The sequence below is a fragment of the Haliotis cracherodii genome, unplaced genomic scaffold (assembly GCF_022045235.1).
Source record: "Haliotis cracherodii isolate W230 unplaced genomic scaffold, xgHalCrac1.p SCAF_4, whole genome shotgun sequence".
Classification (NCBI taxonomy): Eukaryota; Metazoa; Mollusca; class Gastropoda; order Lepetellida; family Haliotidae; genus Haliotis; species Haliotis cracherodii.
Window position 1 is genome coordinate 49,299,812 of NW_027266297.1, and position 22,096 is coordinate 49,321,907.

Sequence of the window (22,096 nt, forward strand, 5' to 3'; positions counted from 1 at the left end):
CACTATTTACCCACGCGCTATATGCAAGCAATATGAAAAGTCTGTAGATGTCCCTTTCCGCGACCAATGCTGGTCTCCCGTTTAATTGATATTGGAAAACACATAAGGATGTTTCTTTTATATAATAATGTGAAGTGTGACCAGTAGAATTCATAAATAGTAGAAATTTTCATTATATTTCAACAGCTGTGGAGGTAGTGACCACTATTTACCCACACACTATATCCAAGCAATATGAAAAGTCTGTAGATGTCCCTTTCCGCGACCAGTGTTCGTCTCCCGTTTAATTGATATTGGAAAACACATAAGGATGTTTCTTTTATATAATAATGTGAAGTGTGACCAGTAGGAGTCATAAATAATAGAAATTATGATTATATTTCAACAGCTGTGGAGGTAGTGACCACTATTTAGCCACACACTATATCCAAGCAATATGAAAAGTCTGTAGATGTCCCTTTCCGCGACCAGTGTTCGTCTTCCGTTTAATTGATATTGGAAAACGCACAGGGATGTTTCTTTTCTATAATAATGTGTAGAGTGACCAGTAGGAGTCATAAACAGTAAAATTAATCATTATATTTCAACAGTTGTGCAGGTAGTGACCACTATTTACCCACGCGCTATATCCAAGCAATATGAAAAGTCTGTAGTTGTCCCTTTCCGCGACCAGTGTTCGTCTCTCATTTAATTGATATTGGAAAACGCACAGGGATGTTTCTTTGATATACTAATGTGTAGAGTGACCAGTAGGAGTCATGCATAGTAAAACTAATATATATATTACAACATCTGTGGAGGTAGTGACCACTATTTACCTACAGGCTATATGCAAGCAATATGAAAAGTCTGTAGATGTCCCTTTCCGCGACCAGTATTCGTCTCCCGTTTAATTGCTATTGGAAAACACAAAGCGATGTTTCTTTTATATAAGAATGTGTAGAGTGACCAGTAGGAGTCATAAACAGTAAAAATAATCATTATATTTCAACAGTTGTGCAGGTAGTGACCACTATTTACCCACGCGCTATATGCAAGCAATATGAAAAGTCTGTAGATGTCCCTTTCCGCGACCAGTGTTCGTCTCCCGTTTAATTGATATTGGAAAACGCACAGGGATGTTTCTTTGATATAATAATGTGTAGAGTGACCAGTAGGGGTCATGCATAGTAAAATTAATATATATATATTACAACATCTTTGGAGGTAGTGACCACTATTTACCCACGCGCTATATGCAAGCAATATGAAAAGTCTGTAGTTGTCCCTTTCCGCGACCAGTGTTCGTCTCCCATTTAATTGTTATTGGAAAACGCACAGGGATGTTTCTTTTATATAATAATGTGTAGAAGGTCCAGTAGGAGTCATACATAGTAAAAATAATAAATATCTTACGACAGTTGTGGGGGTAGCGACGATTATTTACCCAAATGCTATATCCAAGCAATATGAAAAGTCTGTAGTTGTCCCTTTTTCGCGACCAGTGTTCGTCTCCTGTTTAATTTATATTGGAAAACACACAGGGATGTTTCTTTTATATAATAATTTGTAAACGTTCTAGTAGGAGTCATAAACGATGCGGTTGTACGATGATTCAAAGGACGTGTGGCAAATATTTTCATGCAGAGAACATGACAGAAATCTGTAACGAGAATGTATTTCAAACTTTAAAGGTCAACAGAGAGCTTGCTATTTTGGCACTTTTGTACGACGTTGCATATGTTTTGCATCACAGTGAGCAATATGACATGATAACAGTTGACCCGTGATTATCCAGGGTAGAATAGGTCTTGGGCAACCCATTCTTGCCCTAAAAGACGACTATGCTTGTCATAAGAGGCGACCAATGGGATCGGGTGGTCAGGCTCGCTGACTTGGTTGAAGCATGTCATCGATCCCAATTGTGTGGATTGATGCTCATGATATCAATGACAAGAATAGGTTGTTGAAGACCTAATCTACCCCGGGGTGTCTTCACGGGTATGATAAGTTTGTGTGAAGTATTACAGTGTAAAGGAACTGCTGGACATATAGAGCACCATATTGTGTTTACAGGCTGTTGTCAGGGATTCCGTAAATTCAGATCAACAACCCACTCAAAATACTGGACTCAACCCATGCCACTTCACTCAATATATTTTTGTAATACAAAAGAGTTGGCATTTCATTTAGTTGTGGTAGAATGGAGATTTAATATTTGAAACCTCATGCTGCGCTTTTGGTTCCAAATTCAATTTAGCATGGTTAAATCTACAGGTAACCTAGCTCTACATTGAAAACACAGTATGTTTATGTCCTAAATATGATGCGCTGCCCTTTTGAAGCTTTTAGGTCAGGGGTATAAAAATATTTCTAAGTTCAAAACATGAAACAAGATACCGGTATATTTTCTGAGATATTCCACTTATCAAACTTTGCACTGCACCTCCTCTATTTTAGTATGGTAACTGTTCCCTAAAATTCAAAAGAATGCATGCAGTGCTTAAAATGTTTAAGTAGAAAAAATATAAGTAACCCAATGAAAAACAGTTGTATTTTTTCAGAAAATCCAAAAATTGAAATCGAACCTCACACAGCACCTGTCCTATTGATACACAAAGTTTGAGGAGAATCTATGCTGTAGTTTTCAAGTTATAAGTCACACTAGAAAATGTCCTCGGAAAGATTAAATCCCCGACCTTTTATGGTAAAGAAACCATTAATTTCAAGTAGGGCTCATGAAAATAACATTAAGGTTGCCTGACTGGCTAACTTAATTTTCTTGTGAACTATAACACATTATTCAGTTGACAAATATGAAACGAGAATATCATGTTAAAATTGTCACAAGCTAGATATGATAAATACCCGAGTTCTGATATTAAGGATGTTCTGTAATATTTGTCATGCTTGTTATGATCCATTGTTGAAGTTCTGCAAGTGACAGAAACCCAATTGAGTTTGACTGTATTTCAAACAAAAGTAACATTCACTGAAACTTGAATACCAGATTTTATTCCTTGTATTTGGAAGTGTAAAAAGTGCATTAACACTGTCACACACGCTTTATTTATAAATTTAAGTTTAAAGCACAGATGAAATGAAATTAAGCCTTAAAACTAAGTACCATACCACAATAAAACTTTTCACAGTTTGCAGTTATTGAGGCATTTAATTTGAGATATATTTGCAGTAGGGCTGGGACGAGTTCAAATTTACTACCCGGTTAGCCGATCCCCTATTACCCGGGTACCCACTGCAAGTCTCAAGAGTAGGTAACAAAACGTCAGATTGGATTTAATTGCAGTGTTAAATGGTAGTGTTTTCTATTTTGGAAACAGAACACAAACTCAACATATGATTGTTAGAACATAGAGACTTTCAACACATCCTTTTGTCTAAAACTGTGCATGATACACAAAAAAAATAATAACGGGTGGTATGAAATGATTTCACAAGGTTTGGTTGAAAAGTTCAGTGCCGCTTATTTTTATGGCTAAAATGACAATACATGATCAAACTCGATTATTTACAGACCGCCGTCATTTAGTTGAAATATTGGTGAGTGCTTCGTTAAACAACAACAAATAAACAAATCTGACACAACTAACCCAAAGGATCTAAGAGGCACGCGTGGATAACATAATATGCTAAAAGATATGTCTTGAGCCATATCGATTTTAATCATACTTGGTGGCAAACAATTTTTTGCATTCGCACTGTTAACACAACCACAATAAAACCGACCATAACCCACCCAAGAGACTTCCTGGCAGTTATAGTAAGCGATCTGTACGTTAATATAACAACAAGCCGACCTTCGACAGAAAACAAATGCGTAAACAGATCCGCCATGACAGTAGCACTGAGCGCAAGTAATTAATGGGAAGAGTCGCGTCCCTTGCAAGATGTATACCACTCGATAAACGTAGCGCTGTGGCCTGAGGCGTGTTCAGGAGGGCGAGCGCCCGCGCGAGAGTACAGTGAGGCAATATCACGCCTTTCTGAACGGAAGGCGCGTACTCGCTCTCGCGGCACAGCATCCAAAATGGCGTCACCGGGAATCAAAACAGCCCTGTCCACAAGTGTCATAGATTCACACATTTAATTTCATCATAAGTTTGATGTGTTCATACTTTGATGTTCATGATAACAAAGTGTTTATTTTTATTATTAGTTACATGTCCCTGTGCTGGACCAGACAATCCAGCAATCGACATGAGCATCGGTCTGTGCAATGGGGATACGATGATATGCATCACCCAAGTCAGCGAGTCTTATTACTCGATCCTAACATATGGGTTGCGGAAGACCTATTGTCTTCCCTGATCATCACGGGTCAATATATTGAAAATGCAAAAATAACTTTTTGATGGTAGATCTAGTCTTAAAGATTATTCTATTGACATCGGTTCCATTCTCGCCAAAGGCAAACATTTGTTCAATGTGCGACGCCATCTTAGATTACGAGGCGAACTACCTCTCGGGCTCGATCGCGAGTACACGCGTGCGCTCGCGCGGTTAGCTGTGTTCAACAGCGCGTGCTCGCGTAATATCGCGAGCGCCCGCCCTCCTGAACACGCCTCAGGTCTGGGAAAGGGACGTTTACTGACTCGACCCAATGACGGACGTCCTCGGATGTACCCGAGCTTAGAAAACAGGGAGGAGTGTTGTGTGAGACGATCTCTACTTCCGTCGGAGACATTCGGTTTCCCTCGGAAGTGCTCGGGCAGCCGAGGCCGAGGTGCACGTGGCCGAGCGCTGCCGGAAAAGGGATCGTCTGCAACGAAGCTTCAAGAAAGGTAAAATCCCTAGTTCTGAACTAACAGTCGCGGACCGCATTTTAGAATAACACTACGCAGATCGTGCCGGACGATCACACTATTAATTGGCGGAACCATCAGAGCAGTTAATCACCATATTGTTCGCGGAAGTAAAATCACTACACTATTATTATATCAGACAGCCAATTTGAAAAAGAAATCTGATCGGACTGGTCAGGAAGATTAACTAGTCCCCACTGTACAGTTATTGGCGTAAGAGTACTAACGTTTAGTCGGCCACGGAAGTTTTTTGTTCAAGTATTACATATGTTTATCGACTGTGTCATGGCGATTTAGCACGGCGCTACATACCAACCGACAGTGCAGATTGTCTTTTTGTTTATGATGCTGATTTACAGAAAATATTCAAATCAAAGATATGGAAAAATAGCTATAATCGTTAATATTAAGTTGGGGCCTACCTTTAGAATACAGTACCACAAACTTTTCAAACACGTGATCATACCCTATGACGTAATTTGTTGCCAGTCACACCGGCGAAACAATGCCCTGTGACGTCAGGGGTCATCGAGCGTGCATAAGCTCCTCCCAGTGATCTATCTTCTCTACACGAAATGTCATTGAATATGCCAAGCGCTGTGGAGAGTTTTGAATATTTGTTTACTGAATATAGCCTGCGGCGGCGCATTTTATAGCAAGCGCTAGTTTACGAAAGCACTTTTATTTTTTATTTATTTTTTATTTCGTTTTTCTCGTAATTCAAGTGGCTAAAAGGGTTATAAATGGGAACTAATATACACATATTATTTTTTCGGTTTCATTATTATGCAAAAGAATGTAGTTTGTTAGGGATATTTAGTGGTGCTGAACACATCCAAATGTCGCCATTGTTAGGGTAGGTTACCCCGAACTCTATCCTTAGCCCTCGGATCCCCTTTACGATAATTCACCCCTTTACGATCATTAGGGTTAGGAACCCGTTTAGTGGCTATTAGATTACCCTATGTCTATCCTTAATCCTTGGATCCCCTTTACGATCAATCACCCCTTTACGATCATTAGGGTTAGGGGCTAGGTACTCGTTTAGTGGCTATTATAGATTATATAGAGGCTCCTTATATTCTTCCCACAAAAACGTCGAGTAAAAAGGATGAAATGGTTTTGTGTCGAATATTTTGGCTACTGGAAACTGTCCCGGAACATTCACACAAGCCACTTTCACCGGCTACATTTTTCAGTACTGATTCAAAAGCGAACTCACCGTTGTGTCGTCACTAGTCATGCTTATTCCTCCATCGTTCCTTGCTTTTATCCACATCATCCTTACAGTGTTCCCTACCACACTTTTCTGTCACAAAAATCACCCGACGAATTATTAATCCCCTGGATGCCAGAGGGACATATATGTCCTTCCTCTACAACCCTCACTTTGAAGTCGAATAAAATTCAAAATACATCACCCACACAAATACACTTCACAGTTTTGAATAAGGTGGGAAATTCCCTATTCTGTGATATCATCCACTGGCATTTTAGACCAAGCAAAATTGCTGAAAATGACCTCTGAAAATAAGGTACATCGTAAATGTCGCCATTTTTTACACACGGCGTTATTTACAGCATGTTTATAAATCTAAATTTAGGATATTTACTCGTTGAAATGAATTTCAAAAATAGCATATTAGTGATCACGGGTATCTGTCTTTTAAGAAATCACCAATGATCATTCCAAAACGTATCCGATAACCCGAGAATCGTTTCGAATGTTTTGGAAAATACGCAAACACGAACGCCGAAGTGAACTTTCCGCCATGTTGGATAGTGTTTACAAAATCACGTTTCAGGTACACCGGTTATGAGACGCCTGTAACATCGCGTATATTTCAAAATTATCTGCCATACACACATCCTTGAATTCCTCATACATTTTAGAATCATATGAACAATGGTCTTTGTCACCAATACAAAGTGGCTGGATGAAATCAAGCAAAATATGTTAGGTGTGAAAACGAACGCTGTGCTCGAAAAACTGCCCTTGTTTGAAATGTAAACAAAGCAAAATACAGATTTTACACAGTGTAGCATTTTCTCCTATTTTGAGCTATCCATTCGTCTATTCTTTCAAGACATTGGCTCAACATTTTCAGAATATACACGGGAAGAGAATAGTAGGAAAAATTATGGAATTTAAAATAGATACATTGCAATGATTTGATATTTTCAACAGAAATAGTCAAAGTTACCGTCATGTGTGACGCCATGACTGACGCAAAATCACGCACAACGACAACGGTATTTATCGGAATTTCTGCCTATTTCGGTTCTTTTCAATGAAAATTATGACAACAAATAACAGTACATAGATTGTCAGAATGTTTCTGATTACTTACATGTCACATTTATGTATATGCAATCGGTGAATCAACGAAAGTCCCCTCGTAAAATCCCGCGTACTGTTGACAGTGAACACGCCATTTTGTAAAAGTCGGTCACAGGTAGTGATGTCATACGTCAACATTGTTGTACATATTTGGTAATTTCTTTGAGGTGAAGGTCCTTGAATGAGAGTATTGTATCATGCTGTTTACAGTTTCAGTTATGATGTAGATTTTGCATATGTTTTATACATTTTGTCACACAATTAATTTCCCTTTGGATATTTGTCAATGTTCAAAATGATATCATACGCAAATATAAGCCACAACATGTATGAACGAACCTTTGATAATCTCCTGTTTGTCTGAACATTATTTACATAACAATTGATAGCTTTTTAGTGTCGAATACGATATTTCTTTCCTTTGGACAAGTGTTACAAGATGAAGCGTAAAGGTAACTGCAGCATGTACGTATTTCTTGGGATGAGTAATAGTCAATATCATAAGTTCATATAACCAATGTCTTTGAATAGCTGTTTCATTTTATTTTATAACTAAAACTGAATAGATCTATATTACTTCAACAAAATGGATAATATGTTTCGTAAAAAGATATGCACACATTTCTGAAAGAATTGTCTTGGTCTTGGAATTGTTTTTTTGTTTTTTTTGTCGTTTGATACACAGAGCCGTGATATCTAACGATTCTCCAGGTGCGTGTTAGCCACAAACAATTTACGAATTATTCCTCTCGTTTTGCATTATATAATCAATGGGTTCATTCTTTTTTTAATATTGTGATCACAGGATATTAAACTGTTCACTTTATTTTTCCAGGAATTGTAAAATGTATAAAAATAAAAACCATGCCAAGTACCCTACCTAGTTGTTGGTTCAACCATATACGATTATCCTGACAATTCTATACCAATAGAGCTTTCTTCGCATCTTTTAGTGTGTAATTCTGAGACGAGATGTAGAGAAATGATAACAATATTTGTCCAATATTGAATATAATTTGGTTGTTTTGAAATATTCTTTTGGGTATTTCATTACGTAGATTGATGCCAAACAGGTGCGTGCCTTGTCCAATTAAGACACACGATAAACTAGCTTATTGTTTACATATTCAAGACATTATTGTATTGTTGAAAGCAGTCATTTTATGTTGTGCCGAAAAAGCGTCCAATTCCGTTTTACACATCGAGATTTTCCATATCATGAACGAAAATTAGGGGAGATATATATTAATCAAAATACCAGAGACATCTTTCTCCGACGTTATGAAAGACATAAAACCAGCCATGACGTCAAATAGAACAGTGTTATTTTTTAGGGTATTTCATTACATTTGATGATAAGGCTAGTGCTCCATTAATAATGGTGCAACATTAGTCAAATTACACTTACACATTCAGGAGAATGTCGGAATCTAAGGACTAAGTTATAGGTTATATAGGGCCATCCATTTCTCTATTACCTCTTTTTTATGAAGCAAGATTTCATCATTTCTTATGGGGTTTTTTTACAACTAAACGTATACAGTTTCTTTATCGATATTTGTGTTGGAATAGTTTGGTTCCTCGTGAACAAAACACCACGAAAATATATTATCCTTACCCACAGCTAATTCTCACCAAGTGACCTGAGTTACAATAAACTAGTGCTAAGCTTAGCGGAGTTATGCCCCCTTTTCTTTGTACGTGTGTAACCTCTCTGTCGCCTTTGGACGTCATAGAGAAAAATCAGTTTTCGTCATTTACGGCAAGCTATTTTTGGCATTGCATGTTTGTCGTTATACATACGCATATAACTCCATTTGGTATATAGTTATGTCGTTCAGATATTAGGCAGTAATTTGTTCGCTCACAGATTCCGTAAAGCTTGTAAATAAAAAAAATCGTCGCACATTACTTTTATGGGTGTACGATAAAAAGCGGAGAAATTTACTATTTTTCAAGGCAGAAAAAATTCTCGGGCAACACTTAGAAGTGTATTTTTTTTAAACCGGTTTAATACTTGCAGTTAACTTTACACAATTAAATAGGGAATTTAATATTCTCCACCTCTGCGTAATTTTATAGCCAGAGGTAGATACAGTGCCGCGTGAGCGCAATTCTCGCACAACCTTCACTTTTCTCGATCTTAGGAAAATGTGCGTCAGAAAAAAAAACTCGGCATCCAGAGGGTTAAATACCATATGATTCATGCGCACACGCGAGTTCGACGTCTGTCTGACGCCTGGAGCCGTTTTCAGATCGCGGCATATCGGCTCATTCCTCACCACCCGGTATCTTGTAGATTACGGAATGTGACGAGTGTGCCAAATGGCACGGGATCATTCGTAAGTGTCCGTAGACTAAAGTCACGAGACACCATGCCCACCCGTAACCTTCGTAAGTGTCCGTCACCTATTCGACCCTTTTCGTTCAGTTCCGTAACGTCATAGGCATGACTAGGTAGATTTGCACTAAGTTTAACAGTGTGGACGTAGCTCAGTCGGTTAGCTGTCAGGCTAACAATCCGAAGGTCGCGGGTTCGCGTCTGACGGATTCTCACTAAAACTGGTTGCTTGTCTTGTGACATGTCACCTTCGGCAGAGATCGTCCTCACGAGAAGTTGTGGTACTGTATTCTAAAGGTGCTCCTAAGTTGGTTTAGTGTATATTTATGGGCAGGAGGTTCATGATCAAAACCTAAACATTGAATGGCCAAGCCCGAAGTGATCGACAGGGCACGTTCGCATCATATCTGTGCCGCGATTTCTTGTTTACCGGTTGTCCTACATACTCGCCCGTTCAGACAAATAACTTCTTCTTTTATCATATGAAATGACTAAGAGTCATGTGTGATTGCTCAAACTACCTGACCGTGAGTGACTTGCCCTAACTGTTTCACATTTTGTCGCAAATGGAGATTTCAAAAGTGTGGCCACGACATCTAACGTGAGTCGACGCCATATTGTAAACAAATTGTGTCAAGGTCGGTTCCACATGTGGTAGCTCGGCCCCCGTTTCTGTCGATGGTACACGCGATACAAACATAATGCAACTACTGAAAACATCAACATAACTTCTACAATGATGCCAGCAATACCTTTTTGCATTTGGGTTAACCGCTTATGGAGACGCTGTGCTGTTAAGTTCGATTTCGATTTGTTTTCCTTTCATTGAAACTGTGATAATGGCGCTGTGATTGGTTTGCTGAAATAATATTTTCCATGAGTCTAATGTACATGGTCTATGCTGTGATTGTAGAAGATAATTGATAACCGATTGTGTATGCATATATATCATCAAATACACATTACTAATCTCTTCAGAAAATGGAATATATTATAGTTCGTTTTCAAACATTCTGCCATGGATATTATATAAGAAATTAATATTAGATTTACAAATTATTTATGTACACTGCACTCTCGATTAACGTATGATAATCTATTGCAAGTCTTCAACTCTTATTTGATATGTCATCTGAAATGTCAGCAATGAGTAAAATTAATTATATTTCGTTACAATCTTCAATTTTATTCAAATAGGCTAATAGACGGCCGGTGATTTCCCGCCGCTGTGAATTTTTCGTCTGGACAGGTGCGCGTGATTTGACCTCGCCTGTTGTGACGTGGATGACGTCACATGAAACAACTGATCTAATGTTGTGGTAGTATAATGGATACACGTGGTTTCATTTTCCTTATTACAATAATCTCTTTGACTGAACTAGAAAGCATATCTAGTACATCACGATTGGAAAATGTCTACGGCGACCGACGAGTGAATGAGACCACTTATCATTTGACTAACAGTGTTAGAATGTTTGGCGCAGTTTTCTAATTGGTATGTTGACATGTGCTTTTCATATCTGTTTGAATGCTTGATATTCAAAAGACATAATGTGCATTTAGTTGAGAAAGCTGTCAAAATGGATCCAATATTAAACAACCTAGATTTTTAATATTTTAGCTTCATCTGTTGGAATCTCGAATGGTTCAATTTATAACATAAACAGTAAAAGTAATTAGATTTATTCACAATATATAGATAATCAATTTCTGAAAGTTTTCAGTGTAAATGTGATTTCGTTTTGATGTTTTACATAGTTATATTTATGTCTTTTTTCACTCTGCATTATCTAAATTACCAAATACTTCGACCAGTGACATAGTAGTAATTAGATTCTACTTTGTTTTGTATCCTATGTATGAAATAGATTTTCTTTTTAAATAAATATTTGTCTAAGAGCAAAATCAATGCATTCTTGTGGGTTTTTTTCACCATTTTAATTTGTATTTCTTCCCTCCAAGCTGTTGTTTAGCTAGGCCAAAATTGAGAAAAAATGGAAAGACATAATAAACCATTTTTATTAAAGATTTTGCTGGTTAAATTTTCGAAGTTCAATACCAAGAATATATTTTTCCTTTTATGACAAATAATTCCATTACTTTCACTGGCCAACGATCATTATATATTTCAAACTTTACCTTTAGTAGAATGGGATGGAATGGAATGGGAAACTAGTGTCCTTAAATGTACATGTATATACCTATAGCTAGGTGTAAATACACTTCTAAAGTCGTATTTATAAATCAAATTAATAAATGAAAGAAAAAGTGGTATTTCATTGACTGGCCATACAAGTATATTTTGAGCAAAGGTCAAAGTTAGGCAGCCAAGTGCGAAATACGACCTGATATGAGGATGTATGTTTTCTGGTGGTCAAAGTGAAACAATGACATACGGCTCCCGAGTTGCGAGTGATCGAAAATAGGTTTGTTGAATAGATTTGCTGCCCATGAAAACGTTTCAACAATTTTCATTGAATCTTCATGTACTTACTTTTTGGTGGTATTACGTTAGTATAATCTTGTTAATTATTAAGAAATAATAATGATGCCCGATATTGAGCGATGTCAATTTGAGTATTGTTAGGGCTGTTTAGCGATCTTTCACATTTTGTCCTTTGAAAATGTACGATGTCAATTACCCGAAGTTGTTTTTATCACTAATAAAAGAGCACGGTCATTGAAACATACATTGACGTAACTGGGATTTCTTCAAGATATACATTCCAAACTGTTATTCGTTTTGTGACATAATCTTTGAAACAGTCTGCGTATGAATTAATCACCACTTCCGTCAATTTTGTTTTGACGTCAAAAACACGCACAATTTCATCGGGATTTTTTATCGGTAAATATAACTCACGGAAAATTTGCAGTGAATGTGTACTTCAACATAACTATCATATGTCTATCACTGTTAGGACATGTACCTGCCAATGATATGAATTATTGGACATTTAGATTTCAAACAAGGGCGCTTACTTGACTTTGCTTGTCATATTCGGGTGCGTCCATATTACGATTAATGTGGAAAAGTAGGAAACTTACAATACCAGCACTTTTATCGATGGCTGGGCAGTGCATAGATCTTTTGGATTTTGTGACTTTAGATACTGTTGGAAAGACAACCAACTCGAGTTGCATGTTATACAATTTGGTTACATTGTGTGAAGAAATAAAGACGTTGCAACACTTTTGATACAATGTATAGGTTTTCGTATCCCAGTTCTGGTCGCTACAGACGTCCAGGCACCATGAGAGTTAAAAAGTGATGTGCAATTTTGGCAGCTGTGTAACCTTTCTTCTGTAGACATGCTATCTGGCTGATCGACATGTCGATCCTTGGTCGACCAGGTAGTCCTGAAAAAGTACATCAACGCCTTCACGTAGGCACATAAGCGCAACATACCAAGAGTTTTAGACTAACTTACAATGGATATTATATTCCGATACCCGGTGCCAAATCGCTTTGGAAAAGTTCAAAACACTACTCGCTACACGCAATTTAGCAATACCCTCGTGTATAATTACCCAAAACTCTTATAGAACAAAACATGGTATTTACCCGACTGGACACGAATTCTTTGATTGTTGGTTGATGCACTCGAGAGAGGATTCTCGACCTCTAACTTCTCGCATAAAGTTAGCAACTGCTTGATTGGCTGTCTAACCAATAAATACTTGGTATTATCAATTGAAGGCGATATACGATGTAAATTAGATAAAGCAGCCTGAAGACGTTGTTTAGCTGACGAAACATTGGCACTTTCAGTCAACAAACGTTGTACGTCACCCATTGTGGAATGAATACGATCAAGAACCTGTTGAGAATTGTCAGCACTGCCCGCCATGTTTAGAAACATTACCCACAGTACTTAAACGGACGGAAGTATTTGAAGATATCTGTAAATAAGCGGAAGTCTTTAATAATGGCAACAATTGAAGATATAAATAATTAATTATTGATATCTGTATTTAGTTTGAAGATATCAGGAATTGAATTAATGACATCATAACAAAACATGACATTTTGATATCTTTAAATCATATTTTGATATCAATAATCGAATTTAAGATATCAGCAATTCATTTCAAGATATCTTTAAAACAATTGAAGATATCTTAAATGTTATTGCAGATATCTACAATTATCTTCAATTCGATTCAAGATATCTTCAATTCATTTCAAAATATCTGTAAAACAATTGAAGATATCTGTAATTCCGTAATAAATGTGAAAACGGCTTGCCATACAACCGCGGTAACGACCCGGTTGTCTGCCCAAACAATATGGCGTCGACGACGATTCATCTTGTGCCGCTAGCACTTTCCGAAGAAGAATCTGGCATCCAATACAAGTTATTCCTACCTCCTGATGTCGCACAGAGGTGCAGACAAGGTGAGTGTAGCAGGATATTAACTTTATCTAGAATTAGGAAGGTGGACAAGTTGAAATGCATCATATTTGTTGTCGTCTGGGGGCGGGGCTGAAGGCGGGACAGTCGTCTGCCATCTGTAGGCATCAGTATTTATATCTCGCACGCGTGAGTGTGTGAAATAAATGGGTTAATTTATTTAAGAAAACAAAGTGAGGTTACATATAGACACTTTGTATGTAGATCTATGTATAAATCATGAGGTAGGTGTCCACAAACGGCACGTTGAATGCTGTCACTAGTGTCAGTACGGACCGCTCGCAAAAACAATAAATGGAAATAGCTGGGCTCGCACAGGCTGAATATCATTATCATTAGGCCTAAATCTAATGTTATTAATTCACTTCTTGTTACATGAGGTTCACCACACGCAAAGAAAATGTTGGATGTATTCTCTGTAAACAAAGCGAGAGACACGTCCTGTCGATCTATAATTGGAAAATGGAACCTAATATATAAAATGTGAAACAATACAGATCTAAAATGACAATGGTATTTTTTACCAGATCAACACGTGCTGCACACGTGAAAACTATAGAAAACACAAATGTGAAATATCTGCCTTGAATCTAACTATATTCCAAACAGTTTGCAAACATGTCAATTTAGCCTTTCACATTCGATCATAATTTATTGTTTGCCGACGAAAGGAACACACTCAAGTTCCTTAATTTCTAAAAATTAGCAATTTTCGAAGTAATTAGGCCTAATTATAAACAGAAACAATCTGAATCGTAACGTCATCGATTGGATGAAACTTGTACGATCATGGCAACGGCGGTAAACAAACAACTCCACATGCATAGTGATCCCGTAAGACTATTATAATAATTTTGTTACATCTAACTTCATTTTCTAGAATAATTGACACGAATGTATAAATCTGTGTAAAAAAAATATCATTTTTATAGAGTTTTCAAATGATTTCGTTTGATAAACTTTCGGATACATCAACAAGCCGACAAACGTCGGTGATACGTTTGGGCGTGGCCTAACTGGCGATTTGTGTAGTTGAATAAAGTCAACAAACACTGCAAATAAAGACAAATATTGGATGATACGCAAAATCTGAACTGTTATACATTCTAGGTAAATCATGCAATAGCAATATAATGCAGTTTACGGAAAATAATCGAAATACTTGCAATTTTACCTATAATTTCTGAAACCGGAAGCACGTACCGCATGACACATCGAAGCAAAATATGCAAAAGTTGGTAAGCGATCATAAAACAAATTTCGAAATAGATTCAAATTCAAAAGAAAATACATAGTTTACTTTTTTCGACATTTGTTTCATATTTATACGTGATTGCCGCCGATGCGTAACATCAAATTTATAAGTCTAAATCCGAAACCGTAAAGGATTCCGCGCTCGATGATTTGAAAATTATTTTTTGAAAATTATTTTCTGAAAACGACAGCGGGGAGCGATTTAACATATTGATATGCCATAATAATAACAACAGAATATTGTTATTGGTCTGTCATTGAAAGAAGGACAATTTAGAATATTAAGGATTGTTTTTAGAACGTTTACTCCCCCCTCTGCAATCTTCAGAACGGATGAAAGTAGGTACTCCCGTCGACTGGATAAATGTAGGGCCTATGTGATTTTGTACCCAAAACAAAATCTACAATTAATGGAATCTTAAGATTTCTTCACGACTACTGATAGTAAATTCTTGTGAGCAGAATCTAAATGTAATGGGTCAATATTTCTAATTTTAAGAGATTTTTTACTATATCATGACTTGTATCACCTTGACCAGAAGTGGGATAATGCCTTTAAAATCTACAATTAATGGAATCTTAAGATTTCTTCTCACTTGGTGATATTAAATAACATTTCACACTTGTGGACAGAATCTTAATGTAATGGGACAATATTTCTAATTTTAAGAGATTTTTTACTATATCATGACTCATATCAGATTGACCAGAAGTGGGATAATGCCTTTAAAATCTACATTTAATGGAATCTTAAGATTTCTTGTCGGTTGATGATAGTAAATAATATTTCACACTTGTGGGCTGAATCTTAATGTAATAGGACAATATTTCTAATTTTAAGAGATTTTTGACTATATTATGACTCATATCACCTTGACCAGAAGTGGGATAATGCCTTTAAAATCTACATTTAATGGAATCTTAAGATTTCTTGTCGGTTGATGATAGTAAATAATATTTCACACTTGTGGACAGAATCTTAATGTAATGGGTCAAAATTTCCAATTTTAAGACTTTTTTTACTATTTTATGACTCATATCACCTTGACCAGAAGTGGGATAATGCCTTTAAAATCTACAATTAATGGAATCTTAAGATTTCTTGTCGGTTGATGATAGTAAATAATATTTCACACTTGTGGACAGAATCTTAATGTAATGGGTCAAAATTTCCAATTTTAAGACTTTTTTTACTATTTTATGACTCATATCACCTTGACCAGAAGTGGGATAATGCCTTTAAAATCTACAATTAATGGAATCTTAAGATTTCTTGTCGGTTGATGATAGTAAATAATATTTCACACTTATGATCAGAATCTTAATGTAATGGGTCAATATTTCTAATTTTAAGAGATTTTTGACTATATTTTGACTCATATCACCTTGACCAGAAGTGGGATAATGCCTTTAAAATCTACAATTAATGGAATCTTAAGATTTCTTCTCGGTTGATGATAGTAAATAATATTTCAGACCTATGAACAAAGGTCTAAATGTAATGGGTCAATATTTCTAATTTTAAGAGATTTTTTACTATATCATGACTTGTATCACCTTGACCAGAAGTGGGATAATGCCTTTAAAATCTACAATTAATGGAATCTTAAGATTTCTTGTCGGTTGATGATATTAAATAACATTTCACACTTGTGGACTGAATCTTAATGTAATAGGACACTATTTCTAATTATAAGAGATTTTTTACTATATCATGACTCATATCACCTTGACCAGAAGTGGGATAATGCCTTTAAAATCTACATTTAATGGAATCTTAAGATTTCTTGTCGGTTGATGATAGTAAATAATATTTCACACTTGTGGGCTGAATCTTAATGTAATAGGACAATATTTCTAATTTTAAGAGATTTTTGACTATATTTTGACTCATATCACCTTGACCAGAAGTGGGATAATGCCTTTAAAATCTACAATTAATGGAATCTTAAGATTTCTTGTTGGTTGATGATAGTAAATAATATTTCACACTTGTGGACAGAATCTTAATGTAATAGGACAATATTTCTAATTATAAGAGATTTTTTACTATATCATGACTCATATCACCTTGACCAGAGGTGGGATAATGCCTTTAAAATCTACATTTAATGGCATCTTAAGATTTCTTGTCGGTTGATGATAGTAAATAACATTTCAAACCTATGAACAAAGGTCTTAATGTAATGGGTCAATATTTCTAATTTTAAGAGATTTTTTACTATATTATGACTCATATCACCTTGACCAGAAATGGGATAATGCCTTTAAAATCTACAATTAATGGAATCTTATGATTTCTTCTCGGTTGATGATAGTAAATAATATTTTGCTCTTGTGGACAGAATCTTAATGTAATGGGTCAATATTTCTAATTTTAAGAGATTTTTTACTATATTATAACTTGTATCAACGTGACAGATGTAGGATAATGCCTTAAAAATCTACAGGTAATGGAATCTTAAGATTTCTTGTCGGTTGATGATAGTAAATAATATTTCACACTTGTGGACAGAATCTTAATGTAATGGGTCAATATTTCTAATTTTAAGAGATTTTTGACTATTTTATGACTCATATCACCTTGACCAGAAGTGGGATAATGCCTTTAAAATCTATAATTAATGGAATCTTAAGATTTCTTGTCGGTTGATGATAGTAAATAATATTTCACACTTGTGGACAGAATCTTAATGTAATGGGTCAATATTTCTAATTTTAAGAGATTTTTGACTATATTTTGACTCATATCACCTTGACCAGAAGTGGGATAATGCCTTTAAAATCTACAATTAATGGAATCTTAAGATTTCTTCTCGGTTGATGATAGTAAATAATATTTCAGACCTATGAACAAAGGTCTAAATGTAATGGGTCAATATTTCTAATTTTAAGAGATTTTTTACTATATCATGACTTGTATCACCTTGACCAGAAGTGGGATAATGCCTTTAAAATCTACAATTAATGGAATCTTAAGATTTCTTCTCAGTTGATGATATTAAATAACATTTCACACTTGTGGACTGAATCTTAATGTAATAGGACACTATTTCTAATTATAAGAGATTTTTTACTATATCATGACTCATATCACCTTGACCAGAAGTGGGATAATGCCTTTAAAATCTACATTTAATGGAATCTTAAGATTTCTTGTCGGTTGATGATAGTAAATAATATTTCACACTTGTGGGCTGAATCTTAATGTAATAGGACAATATTTCTAATTTTAAGAGATTTTTGACTATATTATGACTCATATCACCTTGACCAGAAGTGGGATAATGCCTTTAAAATCTACATTTAATGGAATCTTAAGATTTCTTGTCGGTTGATGATAGTAAATAATATTTCACACTTGTGGACAGAATCTTAATGTAATGGGTCAAAATTTCCAATTTTAAGACTTTTTTTACTATTTTATGACTCATATCACCTTGACCAGAAGTGGGATAATGCCTTTAAAATCTACAATTAATGGAATCTTAAGATTTCTTGTCGGTTGATGATAGTAAATAATATTTCACACTTGTGGACAGAATCTTAATGTAATGGGTCAAAATTTCCAATTTTAAGACTTTTTTTACTATTTTATGACTCATATCACCTTGACCAGAAGTGGGATAATGCCTTTAAAATCTACAATTAATGGAATCTTAAGATTTCTTGTCGGTTGATGATAGTAAATAATATTTCACACTTGTGGACAGAATCTTAATGTAATGGGTCAAAATTTCCAATTTTAAGACTTTTTTTACTATTTTATGACTCATATCACCTTGACCAGAAGTGGGATAATGCCTTTAAAATCTACAATTAATGGAATCTTAAGATTTCTTGTCGGTTGATGATAGTAAATAATATTTCACACTTATGATCAGAATCTTAATGTAATGGGTCAATATTTCTAATTTTAAGAGATTTTTGACTATATTTTGACTCATATCACCTTGACCAGAAGTGGGATAATGCCTTTAAAATCTACAATTAATGGAATCTTAAGATTTCTTCTCGGTTGATGATAGTAAATAATATTTCAGACCTATGAACAAAGGTCTAAATGTAATGGGTCAATATTTCTAATTTTAAGAGATTTTTTACTATATCATGACTTGTATCACCTTGACCAGAAGTGGGATAATGCCTTTAAAATCTACAATTAATGGAATCTTAAGATTTCTTCTCAGTTGATGATATTAAATAACATTTCACACTTGTGGACTGAATCTTAATGTAATAGGACACTATTTCTAATTATAAGAGATTTTTTACTATATCATGACTCATATCACCTTGACCAGAAGTGGGATAATGCCTTTAAAATCTACAATTAATGGAATCTTAAGATTTCTTGTCGGTTGATGATAGTAAATAATATTTCACACTTGTGGGCTGAATCTTAATGTAATAGGACAATATTTCTAATTTTAAGAGATTTTTGACTATATTATGACTCATATCACCTTGACCAGAAGTGGGATAATGCCTTTAAAATCTACAATTAATGGAATCTTAAAATTTCTTGTCGGTTGATGATAGTAAATAATATTTCACACTTGTGGACAGAATCTTAATGTAATGGGTCAATATTTCTAATTTTAAGAGATTTTTGACTATATTATGACTCATATCACCTTGACCAGAAGTGGGATAATGCCTTTAAAATCTACAATTAATGGAATCTTAAGATTTCTTGTCGCTTGATGATAGTAAATAACATTTCAAACCTATGAACAAAGGTCTAAATGTAATCGGTCAATATTTCTAATTAAAAGAGATTTTTGACTATATTATGACTCATATCAGATTGACCAGAAGTGGGATAATGCCTTTAAAATCTACAATTAATGGAATCTTAAGATTTCTTGTCGGTTGATGATAGTAAATAACATTTCACACTTGTGAGCAGAATCTTAATGTAATGGGTCAAGATTTCTAATTTTAAGAGATTTTTGACTATATTATGACTCCTATCACATTGACCAGAAGTGGGATAATGCCTTTAAAATCTACAATTAAAATCTACATTTAATGGAATCTTAAGATTTCTTGTTGGTTGATGATATTAAATAATATTTCACACTTATGAGCAGAATCTTTATGTGATGGGTCAATACTGCTATTTATAAGAGACCTTTTACTATATTATCACTCATGTCCCTTTGACCAGAAGTGGGATAGCCTTTTCACATGTACAAATAATGGAATACTTGTAGCTGATTTTTATTAATTATCGATTAGATACCTTGTATTACTGTAATCAAACCGTGCAGAAGCGGCATAACACCTTTAAAATTTATTAACTGTTGAATATTTATAATTTATTTTAGCTTTTGAAAGTGATTAGGACCACAAACTTAGCAAATATTGAGGGAGGTCATGATTGGTTCTTTTATAGGGAGTATTATACCAGTAAGTGTGTTACACAAGGAGTGTCAGCATTCAGTATTTACCGAGTGAGGGTGAAGGTAATACATGGATTCTTACATGAGTTTTGTAAAACAGAATATGTACTGTGTTTATCCACGTAATGCCAATCGCCAAGCATGGGTACTATCTTATTCCATGTATTTTACCTTCCGCTGTCAGGGGTGCGATTGGTGAGCCTATTGGCCAAAGCGTTCGCTCGTGACGTCGAAGGCCCGGGTTCGATTCCAATCATGTGTTCAATGAGTAAACCCTATTTCTGGTGTCCCGTGCAATGATACTCCAGGAATGCTGCTAAAAGCAGTGTAAATACATATTCACCCACTTACTCACTCCTTCTGCAGACGTCTATCCACTAGACCACTCAGGCAGTTGATTTCGTGTAGAAGTGGTCCCCAGCAACACATGCTTAATTTTAATTGTCTTACTAGGTGACTCCATGGATCGGAAGTTCAACGTCCTCCGACGTGCTGGATGTTTGCTTATAATATCAATCACTATTTTGCTCTCTGTCCATGTGGACCAACATTTTACTGCAAGAACCAGTAACAGCAAAGCTGACCATGCAGGTAATATTCCCATGATCGGATGGGGAGTCCGGCTCAGAATCGTATAATGAGAGGCGACTAACGAGCCTCGGGTAGTCAGGTTCGTTATTTGGTTGATTGCGAAACATCAGACATGTCGGCGTGGGACGTTGTTCATACTTAAACCAATCGTTTATTTACATGTATTTATATCGGGGTACATGACACACAATTAACGAAGTCACTATACAAGCATGCCCACCCGGTCCATCGATTGTGGTGCCCGTGAAGACCCGGGGTAGAATAGGTCTTTTCAGCAATCCATGCTTGCCCTAAAAGGCGATTATGCTTCTCGTAAAAGGCAACTAACGGGATCGGGTGGTCTGGCTCACTGACTTGGTTGATGCATGTCATCGTATCCCAAATGCATGGATCGATGCTTATGATGTCTATCACTGGATTCAGTGGATTGTCCGTGTTGTCTGGTCCAGACTCGATTATTTACAGACCGCCGTCATATAGCTGGAATATTACTCAGTGCTGTGTTAAATAACCAACCAACCAACCATCGATTGTCGCCTAACATGACAAGCGATGCGGTGGGTATATTGTAAGCAATGCCCAACATAGACATACACAATGCACTGTCCATGGATCATCGTGATTTTAGGCTAGATATATAAATATATTATTTCGACTTGCTTCAATATATCTTTCCTTTATTTCAAATTGAAGCTGCCTGGTTCTTAAAACACTATGGAATAAGTATATACTCCTTTCTGTTAGGTCTGGTTTACAGGTGCATGCATGCATGAGGAGTCATATCCGTCTTACCGCTTATATCTGTTAGTTATACATTTATATTTATACATTTATTATAAATTTGCACACCAAACTTCTGAGCTTGCATTACCTGCATCATGTATATGTGATAGGGTTAAGTTAAGGAGGTATTTGAGGTTACCACTAACTTGTATATGTGGGCA